Below are 17,714 nucleotides of genomic sequence, written 5' to 3'. Positions count from 1 at the left end.
GACACTGACAGTGAAGACAACTTTACTTAGAGGAGGCACATTGATGGGGCCTTGTGTAGGCCTGGCTGCATGTGTGGGAGAGTTAAAGCAAAAAGTAGGGAGATTAGAAAGTGGCACGCACCCTCCTCCCCTCTGACCCTCATGGCCATTGGGGTTTTTATATACTATCCTGCCATTAGGACTGGTGGCCAGGCATAGATAAGACTGGTGGCAGGCTTGAGTTTCCACCTACTTCTCCTAAGCAGTATATTAGGCCTGACTACATCAGTTGTACAGGGGTGAAATAAGAGGGACACCTCTTGTTCCCACTTTATTTTCATAGATGAAAAATACTCCCTCCACCAGCTGCTGTAGTAGACTGACTTCCTTGGATTGTGCTCTAAAACATTAAAATTCCTTTGACTCACAAATGTGAGAAAAAAGATACTTAATTTTCTTTTATATTTGGACATGGTCGCCGTATGACTTAGAAGATGGAAAGCTGCCAACCGGAGAGAACTATTGACTATAATGCTATTCAGCAATAAGATCTCTTTATAAATGCCAGGAGAATGATGAAAATTCCATGTGTGCAGTATTTTTATGCTTTGGGGGATATGAGCAGGCTTTATTCCATCTTAACTCATGCTCCTCCACTGGCTCATAGCCTGCCAGGCTCCCCAGGCTCATAAGAGATAAGACCTAAGGACTCCCACCCTCCTAGCTCCTTGGAAACTGCTCCACCTAGTCTTCCTGTATAGCTGATTCTTTCTGTCTATCCAGAGGACCTAGAGACAACTCCTCTTATAATTAGTCTTCATTTGAGTTTGGAAAAAGAAGATTCAGTTCTTTACAAATTCACAAGCTCTTTTTCTCTTACTGAGTTTAAACAAATTTAAACTGATTTGGATAATTGTTTCCCTGGCAACCCTTATAAATATTGATAGAGAACTAGATTTCAACAAGTTTCGTTGGCTTTTGAACGGATATTAACAAGAACAATTCAAGTCCTGTGAATATGGGATTAAAATATCAGAGGCCAGCAGGGGGCGTCATGGTTGAGGTGCTAGACTCCCACATGGATGACCACAAATCGAGTCCTAGACCTGGCAGCTAGTGTTCTCACTTTCTCTCTCCTTCTCTCTTCAGTCAAATTAAGAAATAATAATAATAAATAAAATTTTTAAAAATGTATAGAAACTTTCCAAAAGGATTATAAGACTTTCTGTTGGTGTATGTTTATATATGTGTTATATGTCATGTGTCTATGTGATAAAAGGCCTTAAGAAATTCCATTTAATTGTAATTAAGAGTGTGCATACAAATTAATCAAATGCTTTTCAAGTTCACATGACTAAATCTTTCACAAATAGTCACTTCACCTATGATTTTTAAAAAGGTTTAATAAGTGAAGATCTTCACAGTATCCAACACGCTTTTTTTTTCCACTTGTTTTTTTTCTTTTAATTTGACCAGAGAGGGACAGCCGGGGGGAGGAGGCTGGGGAGGTCCAGAGCCCTTAACCACCATGCCACTTGCCCGCCCTCCACAGTTTTATTGGTCAGGCAATATCATATTTGTCTTAATATGGTTGGTTTGATCATACAACTTGTATTTACATGTAATGTGTTATACGCTATATGGTAGATACTTAACAAGAAAAATGGATTAATAACTAGCCTTTCTTGCTTTTCACAAATAATCAAGACATAATGATTGAAGGAAATTTTAGAATTATAAATGGTGTATTTACAAGTATAGTGTTCAAATATTTGGGGGTCTTAAAGTTGTGCTTAATTAAAACGATAACGGTTCATAAAATATTTGAGTCATCTTTAAATAAGTTAACATGCTTTGATTACCTTGCAGTTCAAATAGCTCTACTGTCAGCCTTCAGCCTTTAAATTTTGTAAACATGAAAAATACTACAATAGATCTATTAAGAATATTGTTCTTGGGACCAGCAGTTGGTGTAACAGCTATGTCACTGGACTCCCACATAGTCGACCATGGTTTGAGTCCCGGACCTGGTGGCTTAAACTCACACCAGGCACGTGTGTGTGCATACCCAAAGTCCTGAGAGAATGGAGGAGAAGGAATTGCAGTGTGGCCATCACCCCTGGGGGGTGATTTCTTGCTTCCTGTCTCGCTCTGTCTTTCTGGCAAGCGCACGCGCTCTATAGCACAAATCTCTCCCAAAAGAAAGGAAAATTGTTCTTAAGATGATTGCCTCCAGTGAGTATCCTGGGTTTCAGCAAAAAAATTTTAGGGTTTGGGGTAAGATTCGGGAGGCATCATCTCAAGAGAAAAAGGAAAAAAGAAAAGTTTATTGAGAGAAAGAGTGCCTGGAGCCAAAGCCAGAGGTGCTCCAGCCCAACCTACAGAGGTTACAAGATGTATTTATAGGGGAGGAGTGAAGGTGTAGAGTCACAAGAATGGTGGGTACTTTGATTAGCTTAGTTGTCTGTGACATTATCAGCCCATCTATGAGTGTGGAGGGTTCTGGCAAAAGGTGCTGCAACCATCTTCTTATTTTCTGATGGGAAATAACCTAAAGGCTATTTAGGGGCTGATTTAACAGGAATGGCATTCTCAGTTCTTAATAGAAAATCCTGATTTTCTTATTTAGAGCACAGAAAGACCAATTTAGGAATCTCAAAGCTCCCACCTGAATTTTCTTTTTTTTGCTTATTTGCGAGTCAAGGCACTAGAGTTGTCAATCTAGCTGTGGTGACCAAAGTGGGTTGTTCTCCTTGCTCCTTTTCAAATATAGATGACTTATTTCCCCTGTTTAATTCTTTCAAAAAGAGAAACCAACCTGTCAAATCTAAGGATTATAATGTAGTGGACCAGTGTGCTGCTTTTTGAGTGCCTCTCTACCAAATGTCACTCTCATGTAGCGATCTCTTGTCTTACCTATCTTAGTACCCACCAAGAATCTAGTACCCTTGAAGGGGGCCCAAAACATTTGAGTGGTTAACTCTTATTTCACATTTTCATTTGAAATTTTCTAATCAAAGAGAAAATTGGTGAGTTTTTGTCTTATTAGCCATGGTCAAGTACTTTTAACCTCACCAAACCTTATTTTTTTAAAAAAAATATTATTAATATTCTGACTGCTTAAAAAATAATTGCAGGACCAGCAGTGGCACAGTGGTTAAGTCACTGGATTCCCACATGGTTGACTATGTTTTGAGTCCTGGATCTGGAGGCCTGAAAATCATGCTGGGTGCCTGTGCATGCCCAAGAGAAGAGATTGTGGTATGGCCATTCCTTTTGGGGGGTAATTTCTCACTTTCCATCTCTCTGTCTCTCTCTGAAGAGCACATGTGCCCTATGGAAAAAAAAAAAACCTAAAAACATTTTAAAAGAACAAGAAGGAAAAAATTGAGTTGCTCTAATTTTTAGGAAGAAAGACTATGCATCGGTAAATATCTTACCAATTGCCAAGAAAAAAAATGGTACCAAGTCAGTAAGTGAGTCTATTGATTGTTTTCACCATTGTATCATTTACAGGATTATGCATGTTTCAATTGAGTGATAAGTTATTTCTTTTTTTTTTTTTTTCGTTTTCTTTGGAGAGGTTTTTGCTATAGGGCGCATGCGCACACCAGAAAGACAGAGAGACAGAAAGCACAATAAGTCATTTTGGTATAAATTAAAAGAATCAGAATTGGTTCAGCTCTTGAAGCCTTTTTATAAAACTAGAATTTGAAGCCAGCAAATGGCATAGTGGTCAAGATGCTGGACTACCACATGGTTGATTGAGGTTTGTGTCTGCACTTATGGCTTGAAACTCACACCAGGTGCATGCGTGTGCATGCCCAAAAATCTTATGAGGAGAATGAAGGATAAAGGATTGCAGCATGGCCATCCTCCCTGAGGGGAGATTGATTTATTAATTTCTGTCTCTCTGTATCGCTCTGTCTCTTTAGTAAGGGCACATCCCTAACAGCACAAATCTCTCTCAAAAAATGAAATAAAATAAAATAAAATAAAATAACATAAAATAAAATAAAATAAAATAAAATAAAATAAAACTAGAATTTGGCCTACTAAAATGCATTCTGAGACTAGCCCTAACCTTTATTAACCATCTGGGTTCTTTATGAAACTTGTAACTCTTAGTCCAGAAACTAAATAGCAGATATAAAATGTGAAATGATTGATAAATAAGTGGAAAATCTCAAATTTTTCTTACCAAATTTTTCTGATCCCAATTCCATCCTTACTTCTCTTTCTATGACTCTCTTCTTCTGCCTTCTTCTTTCACTTTTTTTTCTTAATTTGCCAGAAGGCACTTGCATTCACCAGAGAGAGACTGAGACAGGGTGAGAAAGAAAGGAAGAGAGATGAAGAGGTGGAGTGGGTGAGTGAGAAAGCAATTCCCCTGAGGAAGGGTCATACCACAATCTCATCTCTATCTCTCCCTTCTTTTGGGATTTTTAGTACACACACACATACACCTGGTATGGTTCTCAAGTCAATGGTTCAGGAACTTGACCGCCATGTGGGATCCTAAACCACCTTAACCAACAAGCCATCATTAGCCCACTCTACCACTTTCTTTTCTTTTTTTTTTTTTCTTTTTTTTTTTTTAAGGTTTTTGCCAAAGGGCATATATGCTCACCAGAGAGAGAGAAAGATAGGGAGAATGAGAAATCCTCCTCTAGGGCAGCTGACCATACCTCCATCCTTTCTCTTCTATTCTCCTCTTGAGATTTTGTGAATGCACACAACCAGGGTGATTTTTAAGCCACCAGGTCTAGAAGTTGATTCACGGTGGGTCACATGGGAATCTAGCACATTAACCATAATGCCACCTGCTAGCCCAACATCTTCTACTTCGAAGGACCCTTGTAATTACATTGGGCCCACCAAATAATCCAGGATAATCTCCCCATGTAAAGGCCAGCTGATTAACTTCCTTAATTCTATCTGAAAACTTAATTCACTTTTTCATGTAGCATAACATATTCACAGATTCCTGGATTAGGATATGGTCACTTTTCAGGGGTGGGGTGAGGTGAGACTTTATTTTATTGCTATTATCTTGTTTCTCTTTCTGTTACCCCTCAGAAACAGTGAACTCAGGGGAGATACTTACACATACACACACTTCACAACATCTCACAAAACTAGGAATAGGAAAATAACCACATCCATCTTTTCCTCTTTCATTTCTTTAAACCGTACAACACATAGGATTCCAAAGATAAATGAGCATAATTTATGTTGTCATTGCCCATGATCTACTCACATGTTGTCTAACATTTGCACAGATATATGACATCCCATAAGATTGTCTTCAGTTTCTTTTCTGCATAAATGTAAACTTTTGGCATTTTTTAAATACACAAGACATAATGATGTCATCCAAGCCAATAACCCACCCTGGTGTGCATGGAAATATACCCAGTCCTTATCCAAAACCATTACTATGTCTCTTGTGTCTCAACAACTTCTAGGTAACATAAACCTGGAAAACCAACCTCTGGGTGGTCAGCCTCTTTTCATCACACCTCCAGAAATCTCTGCCAGTCAGCTAGGCCAAGGAAATAAAAAAATGCCAAATGGAAACACAGATACAGCAGCAGAAAAATTTATGGAAGATGCAGAGACACTAGGGGTAAGTCTATTTACTTTCAGAATTTTAATTTTACATTTGCAATATTTTCATGTACTTTCAAGAAACAAAAAGTATACATATATTCAATAATCTTAATATTTCACTATAAACTGTTTCCTTTTAAGTAGAAATAGTCTACATATAGACATTAGCATGAGTTCATTTTATATTAGTTTTAAGCAAGAATGTAATTACCATGAGTTCATTTTATATTAGTTTTAAGTTAGAATGTAACTGATGACAGAAAACTCTCTATAGCAGGAGGACTCAAGTGTTTTGAAATAATGGGTGCCGCACTGCTTCTACCTTGATCTCACTTTTGCAAAGCACTTTATTATTATTATTATTATTATTATTATTATTATTATTATTATTATTATTATTATTATTATTATTATTATTATTATTATTATTATTATTATTATTATTATTATTATTATTATTATTATTATTATTATTATTATTATTATTATTATTATTATTATTATTATTATTATTATTATTATTATATATTCAATCACTATACATCATTTAGCTTGTAAAGAGAATTTATCCAACATGAAATACACCTCAGACTAGTCCAGTTGGGGATACCATACACATTATGATCAATAATAAATAAATAACAGGCAAACCACTGGTGTGTCCCACAAATTGCCTCTATTTTTTCTCCCTGATTTCCATCCCTACACTCTTCCCCTCTCCTACCCTCCTTCCACACTGTCTCCAGTGTCCATAACTATTTTTAATACTTTTATAACCTCCAATCTTTCAGTCTCTACCATATAGTGTGGTCGATATATGTTAGGTGGAGACAAACAATGTCTCTCTTTCATAGCTTGACTTGCTTCACTCAGCAATAAATCTTCAATATCCATCCACTTTCTATCAAATGCCAGAGTCTTGTTGATTTTTTATGACTGAATAGTATTCCATGGAGTATATGTGCCACACTTTTTCAATTCATTTATCTGTTCATGGACATTAGGTAGGTTCCATGACTTAGCAATTGTGAATAATGCCACAATAAACAGATGTGCAAGCATTTTTCTGACTGAGTGTTCTTCTATCCTTCGGGTAGATACTCAGGAGTGGAACTATTGGGTCATATGGTAGTTCTATCTGTAGGTCTTTGAGGAACCTCCAAATTGTTCTCCACAGTTGCTAAACCAGTTTACATTCACAATACAGTGTAGCAGAGTTCCCCTTTCACAATCCCAATACTTATCATTTTTTGTACTTTTAATCTTCGCCACACTGACAAGGTTAGGTGATATCTCATTGTGGTTTTAATATGCATCTCCTTTATGATGAGGGATGTTGAACCTTTTCTCATATGCTTTTTGGCTGTTCATATGTTTTCCTTAGAGAGTGGTTTGTTCAGCCAGTTTTCCCATCTTTTGTTTGTGTTTTGTTTTGTTTTGTTTTGTTTTGTTTCAGGTAAGCTGCTTGAGTTCCCTGTGTATTCTGGTCATCAGTCCCTTATCTGAGGCACACTTTACAAAAGATTCTCCCATCCCAAGGGTTGTCAGTCCACACTTACATCTTCTTAAACTTCTGTAATCCCACTTGTCTATTTTTGGAATTACTGTCTGTGTTTTAGGGGTCTTATTTAAGACATCTTTGCCTATCCAATATTTCCTAGCTTTCCCAATGTTTTCCACCAGTTGTTTTATAGTTTGAGGTCTTAGGTTTAGATCTCAGATACACTTTGAGTTGATTTTGTTAATAGTGAGAGAGAGGGTCTTGGATTCAGCTTTCTGCAGGTAGATACTCAGTTTTTCCAGGACCATTTGCTAAAGAGGTTTTCCTTTTCCCACTGGTTTGACTGGTATCCTTTGTCAAAAATCAGTTGGCTGTATGATTTGGGGTTTATTTCTGAGTTCTCTATTCTGTTCCATTGGTCCACATTGTACCAATACCATGCTGTTATGATTATCACAGCTTTGTAATATATTTTGCAGTCAGGGACTGAGATGTCACCCACTCCACTCTTACATAGGATTGCTTTGGCAATATGGGGTCTTTTATGATTCTGGATAAATTCCATGATTGTCTTTCCTATATCTGTGAAGAATGTCTATTACAGTTTTATAGGGATTGTATTAAATATGTAGATTAATTTGGGTAGAATTGCTAGTTTGGTTATATTAATTCTCCAATCCAGGAACAAGGGCTATCCTTCCACTTTTTTGTGTCATTCTCAATTTTTTTTTTTTTTTAAGATTTTCCGTTTTCCTTGTAAAGGTCTTTGACTTTCCTTGAAGAGGTCAAGGAAAGTCCTTTGACTTTGTGGCTATGGTAAATGGGATTGCTTTCTTCAGTTCTGCCTCTATCTGCTTTTTTTTTTTTTTAAGTAGAAATGCTATAGATTTTTGTAAATTTATTTTATATCCTCCCACTTTACTGTATTCATTTATTACTTTGAGAAGCTTTGTTTTTAGAAGTTTTTTTATAGATAACTTTGGGTCTTCTATGTATACAATCATGTCATCTACAAATAGAAATAATTTCACTTTCCCTAATTGAATGTCTTTTATCTCATTCTCTTGTCTAACCACATTGACTAGGACTTCCAGCACTATATTGAAAAGGAGTGGAAAAAGTGGACAGCCTTGTCTTGTACCAGTTTTTAGTGGAAAAGCTATGAATAGCTTTTTCCTATTAAGTATAATGTTAGTTAGCTATAGGTTTTTCATAGATGGCTTTTATTATGCTGAGAAATGATCCTTCTATGACAATTTTGCAGAGATTCTTAATCATGAAGTGATGTTGTATTCTGTCTAATGCTTTTTCTGCATTGATTGAAATGATCATCTGGTCTTTATTTTTCTTTCCGTTAATACGGTTTATCACATTTATGGTTTGCATATGTTGAACCACCTTTGTATCCCTGTAATAAAGCATACCTGGTCATGATGAATAATATTTTTATATGTTGTTGAATTGATTTTCTAGTATCTTCTTGAGAATTTTTTGCATCTATATTAATCAAAAATATTGGTCTGTAGTTTCCTTTCTTGACTTATCCTTATATGTTTTGGAAATGAGGGCGATGGAGGCTTCATAAAATGAATTTCGGAGGGTTCCTTCCTTTTGAATCTTTAGAAATAATTTGAGAAAAGTGGGGCTTACTTCTTCTTTAAACATTTTGTAAAATTCAGAAATGAAGTCACCTGGGCTTTTCTTTGTTGTGAGGTTATTTATTACAGATTCAATCTCATGGCTTGTTATGGGTCTATTCAGGATTTCTATATCCTCTTAGTTAATCTTGGAAGATTATATATGTCCAGGAAATTGTCCATCTCATCCAGGTTTTCTTGTTTGTTAACATATAGAAGCTCATAGTATTCACTAATGGTGTTTTGTATTTCTATTGTGTCTGTTGTATTGTATCTGTTTTATTGTGGATTTGATTTATCGGGTTCCTTTCTCTCTTCTTCTTGACTAGTCTAGCTAATAGTGTGTCAATCTTGTTTATCTTTTCAAAGAACCAGCTTTTGCTTTCATTTATTTTCTGTATAGTTCATTTATTTTCTATTTCATTTATTTCTGCTCAAACCTTTATTATTTCTTTTCTCCTGTAATTTTTTTTTTTTGGATTTTTTTTTTGTTGTTTTTTTTTATTATTTCTTTTCTCCTGTAATTTTTTTTTTTGGATTTTTTGTTGTTGTTTTTTTTCCCCAGGTCTCTGAGGCATGATATTAGGTTGTCCACTTGCCACCTTTCCATCTTTTTCCCTCTTATGACTGCTTTTGCAGTGTCCCACAGATTATGGAAACTCATGTACTCATTATCATTTGTTTCCATGAATCTTTTTTATTTAAGTCTTAATCTCTTCAGTAGTTGTAAGGTCATTCAATAGTAGGTTATTTAATTTCCATGAATTTGTGTATTTTCAAGGGTTTTCCTGGAAGGTAATATAATTTAATTCCAACATGGTTGGAGAAGATGCTGTATATAGTTTCTATGCTTTTGAATCTGTAAAGTCTAGTTTTGGGCCCTATCGTGTGGTTAATCTTCAAGAAGTTACCATGCAGGGTTGAGAAAAATGTATATTTTGTGAGTTTTGGGTGAAAAGCTCTATAGATATCTGTCAAGTCCATCTGATTTATGGTATCATTTAGGTCCTCAATCGCTTTGCTTACTTTTTGTCTCATTGATCTGTCTAAAGGACATAATGGAGTGTTGAGGCCCCCAACGATGTTTGTGTTGCAATCTCTCTCTCCTTTTAGATCTAGCAGTCCTTCCTTCACATATTTGGGTGTCCCTGAACTGGGTACATAGATATTAATAAGCATCATATCTTCTTGATGGATTAGCCCTTTTAGTATTATATAATGTCCTTCTTTGTCTCTTCTTACAGCTTTTGCCTTAAAGCCTATTTTATCTGAGACCAGTATTGAATCTCCTGCTCTCTTTTGGTTTCTGTTTGCATGGAATATCTTTTTCCAGTCCTTTACTTTTAGTCCATGTATGTCTTTATCCATGAGGTGGGTTTCTTATAAGCAATAGACAGAGGGTTTCTGTTTTTTGGTTTTTGGGTTTTTCTTAATCTATTCAGCCTGCCTGTGTTTCTTGATTGGAGAATTTAAACCATTATTATTGATATTTCTAGACTTGTCCCTTCCATTAAGGTAGCCATTTTCTTGTTTGTTTTTTGTTTTCTTATTTCTGTCTTTCTGTCTTTAGTTTTCTTGGTATAATACTCCTCTCAGAATTTCTTGAAGACCGGTCTGGAGTTAGTAAATTCTTTCAGGTTTTGTTTATCCAAGAATGTTTTTTTTATCTTTTCTTCCCATATGAAAGATAACCTTGCCAGGTAATCTTGGTCGAAATTGTTTTTCACTTAATGCTTTGAATATACTTGCCCATTCTTTCCTTGCTTGCAGTGTTTCTGACAGTAGATCAAGTGTTATCCTGATGGGATAGCTTTTGTAAGTAACTTGACGTTTTTCTCTTGCCAGTTTTAGTATCTTGTCTTTGTCTGTGGTTTTTGGCCAGTCTGACTATGAAGTGCCGAGTATATCTTCTGGGGTTGATTCTATTTGGGATCCTTTGTATTTCTTGGGCCTGGGTGTTTTAATGCTTCTCTAGGCTTGGAAAATTTTCTTCCAGGATTTCATGGAATAGATTTTCCATGCCTTTATTAGTTTCTTCACCTTCTGAGATACCAACTATTCAGATGATTGAACATTTATTAAAATCTAGTATTTCTCATACATTATTCTCTTTTGGGGGGCTTATTTCCTCTTTTTGTCACTTTTTCTAGGTCACGGGTTTTGTCTTCTACACTTGAGGTTCAATCTTCTGTATGATTTAATCTGTTTTTAGTATTTTCAAAGGTGGTTTTGATTTCTTGTATTACAGCCTTCATCTCTAACATCTCCATTTGATTCTTTTTTTTTTTTTTTTTTGGAGACGTTTTCGCTATAGGGTGCGTGCGCTCATCAGACAGACAGAGAGAGACATAGAGATAGAAAGCGAGAAATCACCCCCCGGGGGGATGGTCATGCTGCAATCCCTTCTCCTCCATTCTCCTCTTGGGATCTTGGGCACACACGCACATGCACCCGGCGTGAGTTTTTTGTTTTTTGTTTTTTGTTTAATTCTTTTTTTTTTTTTTGAGCGAGGTTTTTTTTTTTTTTTTATTTTTTTTTTTTTTTTGAGCGAGGTTTTTTTTTTTTTTTTAGAGAGGGTTTTTTTTTTTTGCTATGGGGCGCATGCGCGCGCCAGACAGACAGAGAGAGACATAGAGATAGAAAGCGAGAAATCACCCCCCAGGGGGGATGGTCACGCCGTAATCCCTTCTCCAATCTCCTCTTGGGATCTTGGGCACGCACGCACACGCGCCCGGCGTGAGTTTTAAGCCACTGGGTCCAGGACGTGAACCGCGGTCGACTACATGGGAGTTCAGCGACATAGCCATTACGCTAACTGCTGGTTCCCTCCATTTGATTCTTTTTATGGTGTCTATTTCTTCTTTCAAACTGTAGAAGGATTTCCTCATCTCCTGTAGCTCATTGTCTTTTTTCTCTTGCATCTTCTCGAGTTATTGTCTCTTTTCTCTTGCATCTCATTAAGTTTTGCCACTATGAATATTTTGAATTGATTATCTGACATTTCACAAGTTCCATTGTGCTATCTATGGATGATGAGGGATTGTATTTTTCTCCTGACTAGATGTTCCAAATCCAGAGTCTAGAGAACAGGCACACCTTCGGCTAAGCTGCAGGGTCTCAACTGAAGAAGAAAATATGAGCAATGGGGTGCAAACTATGTAGTCTGTTACAAATGGAGAGTGGAGGTTCGAAGGTGGTTTCAAGTCTTGGTCCGCACACTCACTTCTGCTGTGCAGGAGCCGTGAAGAAAGAGCAGAAGTTGAAAGCAAGAGGGACTAGCACCTGGAGTGGACAAAAGATTACACAGTCTCCAAGGCAGTTTCTAGCCTTGGTATGCACACATGCTTCTCTCATGCAGGAGCTGGGAAGAATGGCAGGCCTGCAATGCACTTTTTAGACAACCTCAGTCCTATATCTGGATTGGTTAAAGTCTGGCATTTGCTGACATGTGAACCTGCATTAATTAATATCCATGGTTGCCTCAAAAGGAAGAAACTACAACCAGAAAGTCTAGGGAAGGCAGAGATGAAAATTAAAAGACATTCCCTCTGTTGTGCCTCTGTCACCAGTACCCTGGAGATGCTATGACTCAGCTGCTACCTAACTTCTACAAAAAGTACTCTGAACTAAATGCCCACAATCTTGTTTCTCTGGGATTTGCAAAATATGCTCTACCCATGATTGAAGATCCCACTTGCCAGACAGAATTGTTAGTCCCTTCACTGTGCTTTCCAGGCAGCTCATTCATACCACTGACACAATTACATCAAATTATTTTAGGTCCCTTCCTATGTGTAGCTCCAACTTCTCTGCTACAGTTGTCAGTAAATTATACTGAGTGTCCATTATGTGCCTGAAGTTTGTCTAACCCTCTTATCGCATACATAAAGTTTTAGGAAAGTAAAAATGAACATCAGTTTCCCACCAGCAGTCAATCTGAGCTCTGGAGGTAGTCCTTTCAATGCTCTTCCAGCAAGAGGGATGTCCCATTCTCCTAATGAGCAAATGGGGAAAACCTAGCCCCTCACATAGCCAACCCCACAAAGATGGTAAGAATTTCATAGAACACAAAGCAAGCACAATCTCTGCTCTGATGGAGCCTACAACTTAGTGGTAGAAATCAGACCACATACATAATAAAGAAATATATAATGTGTGAGAGATGACAAATGACGAAGAGAGAATGAAGAAGTGTAAAGGTGATAAGCAAGTGGTGACAAGAAATTTCATTTACTAAGAGTGGGCTTTCCTTAGAATATGATGTTTAAGCAAAGACAGGAAGTTAGGAACGAGTCATGAAATAATCATGCAAGAGAAAACAACCAGTGCAAAAATCTTTAGATAAAAATGTGTATGATGTATTAGAAGCACAGCGAGGAGGCCAATAATACACAACAGAATGAGTGAGGGAAGGAACAGGTGGCAGGAGGACAGAGGGGTGATCAGATCTGGTGAGACCTGTAGAATGGAAGTTTTGGGCTTTTACTGAGCAGAATCAGGACTCACTGGGCATTCTGCCTTGCAGTGAAGAGGTATACAATAAAAAACTCTTTAAAAGGATAAGTGGGGTTTTGTTGGCGGAAACCACTTCCATTCCCTGAAGATGGCACATTTTATCATTAGCGGCCCCTAATCACTGCAACACACAGGTGGGAAGCAGTAAAACATCTGTACCAATCATGGCAGAATTTAAAGTGGGTCTGTGGCCATACATGCAGACAAAATTATATTTCCAAATTGTTAAGTCTGGATTGTAGGCAATTTTGATCAGTAAATGTGTAGGCAATTTTGATCAGTAAACAGTGTAGTCAGGGCTATACAAGGAGAAAAGATGACCTATGAGTCCAAGATCAAGCTGCTCTTCATCAAGATAACAAGGATGAGAATGGAAATTTGTGGCTAGATGATTGAACCACTGTTCTAAAAAGGAGCTTGTAAAAACAAAGTATAAAGTGTAATTTGGGAGTTCTTCATCTATGTGGTATGGCTAGCTAAATGAGGTTCATCACACCTCTGAGCTATATGCAAAATTGAAGTGTGTGTGTGTGTGTGTGTGTATGTATGTGTCCATGTGTGCACACACCAAGGAATAATTTTTAATGGAAAGATTTCCCTGGCTTCTACCAGAATTTCAAAAAACTTTGTTTTAAAATCAGCATTATTTATGATGTTGATTCTTTATCATTTTAAATAGTTTTATTGTGTTTATTAGCAATTTACTAAAGAAATAAATACATCCATCTTTGAATTTGAAGTCTTCCTTAATAGGTAAGGTATATACATTGGAAAAAGTTAATTATAAATCTACAGCTGATTTTTTTTTCTTTTTTTGGAGAGGTTTTTGCTATAGGGCGTGTGCGCTCGCCAGAAAGAGACAGACAGAGAGACAGAAAGCCAGATATCACACACACACACCACCCCCCCGCCCCGAGAGGATGGCCACACTGCAATCCCTTCTCCTCCATTCTTCTCTCGGGATCTTGGGCACACACGCACACACGCCAGGCGTGACTTTAAGCCACCGAGTCTGGGACTCAAATCATGGTCAACTACATGGGAGTCCAGCAACATAGCCATTAAGCTAACTGATGGTCCCTACAGCTGAATCTGAACCAATCTAGCAACAGTTATTTCTCAGAAATCTGTGTTTAGAAGAAAGAAAGGTATAATAAGTACTGAACAAAAAAGTAAAAGATGTATCTCTTATTTTGGAAATATATCTCTTGACTGGTAAAAAAATAATAATAATAAAAAATAAAAACGTTTATTGAAAAAGGACAGACTTGGGACCAGTAGATGGCATAATGTTTGCTGAACTCCCACGTAGTCAACCACAATTCAAGTCCCAGACCGGGCAACTTAAAACTCATGCTAGGTGCATGTGCGTGCGTGCCCAAAATCCCAATAGGAGAATGGAAGAGAAGAGATTGCGGAATGTCCATTCCCCCTGGGAGTGATTTCTTACTTTCTGTCTCTCCCTGTCTTTTCAGCAAGCACACATACCTTATATAAAAACCTCTCTCTAAAACAAAACAAAACAAAACAAAAAAAGCTTCATATAAATATTATAAAACCAAGTAATAAGGTGTATTTTATATCATAAAATGCAAAGGGAGTTTAGAAGAAAAGAAAAAAAGATAGGCTAATTGGATTAGTGTAATTAACACGACTTCATAGAAAAGGTGGAGCTGAGCTGGGCCTGCAGGGAGGCAGTACTGACTAGTTAAGATGCGGGCAATTTTACAAGAGTCAATTTGCTTCTGTAAATTCCCAGATCTTCCCCTTACCAATTGTGTGACTCTGAACACTTAATTTTTCTGTATCTGTGTCTCCTTCTGGTTGTTGAGAAGATTACATGAAATACTGGTTGTAAAGTGTTTAGAATATTAGCAGGCATGTAATTAGTGCCCAGTAAATAATTATATCTTCAATGATCCCTTTACCCAGAACTGGGATTACCAAAACAGAACCGATTCATGTGAAAACAACAGGCAGGAAGTCATGCTTAAAGCATTTGTTTTCTAAGAGTTTTCTAGAGGTTTTCAAGGGATGCTGATGCATGGTCACATAGTTGCACTTTCTAAAAAACTCTCTTTAGGCTGCCCAGACAGACCTCAAACAAGGCCTCCCACTAAGGCCCTTGCTCCCTTGTTATTCCAGTGCATGTCAAAGTCACCATGGCCTGCCTCCAACTTTACATACACACCTCAATGGCACCTATGGATCTTGGTAAAGTTGAAAATGAATAAGTAGGAGTGTGATGATGATTATCATCACAGCCCTGACAATGAATAAGTAATTTGAAAATGCCTGTTTTCTTTTCCAGGGGATCCAGATCATCATTGGATGTATGCACATTAGTTTTGGAACTATTTTGGGTTTAATGAATGACGTTTCCAGACATATTGGGGGTTTTGCCTCCACGACCTTTATTGGTGGATACCCATTCTGGGGTGGTGTCTTTGTGAGTAGACTATTAAACTATAACTCCTGATCAGTTTTTAAAGTAAAACTATCTCCAGCCTATTCACCACTCATTTCTTAATAAGTCCTTCATCTGAGAGATGAAGAACTTAGAGAAATAACAGCTCTGTTCAAGCATCAAAAGGAGGGGATTTTGTTTCCAGTTTTTCTTTTAGAGATTTTTTTTTTTTTTTTGCTATAGGTGCATGTGCTCACCAGAGACACAGAGAGACGGAAAACAAGAAATCACCACTCAGGTTGGATGGCCACACTGCAATTCCTTCTCTTCCATTCTCCTCTTGGGATTTTGGGCACAACACAAATGTGCCCAGCATGTGTTTTAAACCACCGGGTCTGAGACTCGAACCTCAGTCAACTATATGGGAGTCCAGAAATGTAACCAATGTAACAGATGCAAGAGAAGAGAGATGACAAACTCTAGACGATGCAAGAAAAAAGGAACAATGAGTTCCACGTGGTGAGGAAGTTCTTCCATGATTTGAAAGAAGAAATACACACCATAAAAAAGAATCAAACAGTGGGACCAGCAGTTAGCATAATGGCTATGTCACTAAACTCCCATGTAGTCGACTGCGGTTCGAGTCCCAGACTAGGTGGCTTCAACTCACGCCAGGCACGTGTGTGTGCATGCCCAAGATCCCCAGAGGAGAATGGAGAAGAAGGGATTGCGGTGTGGCCATCCCCCCCGGGGGATGATTTCACACTTTCTGTCTGTCTCTGTCTTTCTGGCCAGCGCACATGCCCTATAGCAAAAACCTCTCCAAAAAAAAAAAAAGAATCAAACAGAACTGTTAGAGATGAAGGTTGTAATACAAGAAATCAAAACCTCCCTTGAAAGTATTAAAAGCGGATTAAGGGACCAGCAGTTAGCATAATGGCTATATCACTGGATTCCCATGGAGTCAACCATGGTTCGCGTCCTGGACCCAGTAGCTTAAAACTCATGCTGGGCACATGTGCGTGCGTGCCCAAGATCCCAAGAGGAGAATGGAGGAGAAGGGATTGCAGTGTGGCCATCCCCTCTGGGGGGGATGATTTCTCGCTTTCTGTCTCTCTGTCTGGTGAGTACACGCGCCCTATAGCAAAGACCAATCCAAAAAAAAAAAAAATAATAAAAGTGGATTAAATCATGCAGAAGATCAAATCTCAGATATAGAAGATAAAACCTCTGACCTTGGAAAACACACACACACACACACACAACAAAGAGTGAGAAAATAACCCAAAGAAATGAGAATAATTTTTGAGAAATACTAGACACCATTAAATACCCAAACATCTGGAAAATTGGTATCCCAGAAGGTGAAGAAACTAATAAGGGCATTGATCATCTATTACATGAAATCTTGGAAGAAAACTTTCCAAACCTAGAGAAGCATTTAGAGATCTAGACCCAGAAAAACAAAGGACCCCAAATAGAATCAACTCAAGAAGATTTCTAATGCACATCATAGCCAGACTGATCAAAACCACAAAGACAAGAGAAACGTCAAGTTACATGTACGGGTTATTCTATCAGGCTAACACAAGACCTCTCATCAGAAACAATGCAAACAAGGGAATAATGGGGAAATGTATTCAAAGTATTAAGTGAAAAACAATTTTAACCAAGAATACTATACCTGGCAAGATTATCCTTCAGATGGGAAGAAAAGACATTCTCAGATAAACAAAACCTAAATTTACTAGCACCTGACCAGCTCAGTTCTGAAGGAAGCACTATACCAGGGAAACTAAAGACAGACAGAAATAAGAGAGCAAAAAACAACCAAGAAAATGGCCAATTTAATGGTAGGGATGAGTCCAGAAAGATCAATAATAACATTGAACATTAACTACCAGAATTTAATTGGAATGATCAGACCAGAGTAACTCTGCAAATTCAACAGAAGAGAGATTAATTACATGAGGCTGTATAGGAGAAATAGAATTTTAAGACTTTTGACTAAAATATTACTCTTTGTTTTCTAGATTTAAAGAGTTTTGTCTTCTTTTGAGCT

At 37.5% G+C, this 17,714-nt stretch overlaps 1 pseudogene; it reads left to right on the top strand.

Moving 5' to 3' along the window:
- Window positions 1-5,345: 5,345 nt before the first annotated feature.
- LOC102481795 (membrane-spanning 4-domains subfamily A member 12-like) overlaps window positions 5,346-17,714 on the top strand; it is a 20,705-nt pseudogene continuing 8,336 nt past the window's right edge.

The sequence above is a fragment of the Tupaia chinensis genome, unplaced genomic scaffold (assembly GCF_000334495.1).
Source record: "Tupaia chinensis unplaced genomic scaffold, TupChi_1.0 Scaffold143204_1, whole genome shotgun sequence".
Classification (NCBI taxonomy): Eukaryota; Metazoa; Chordata; class Mammalia; order Scandentia; family Tupaiidae; genus Tupaia; species Tupaia belangeri.
Note: the sequence above shows the minus strand (reverse complement) of the source record. Positions and strands in the feature narration are given on the sequence as shown.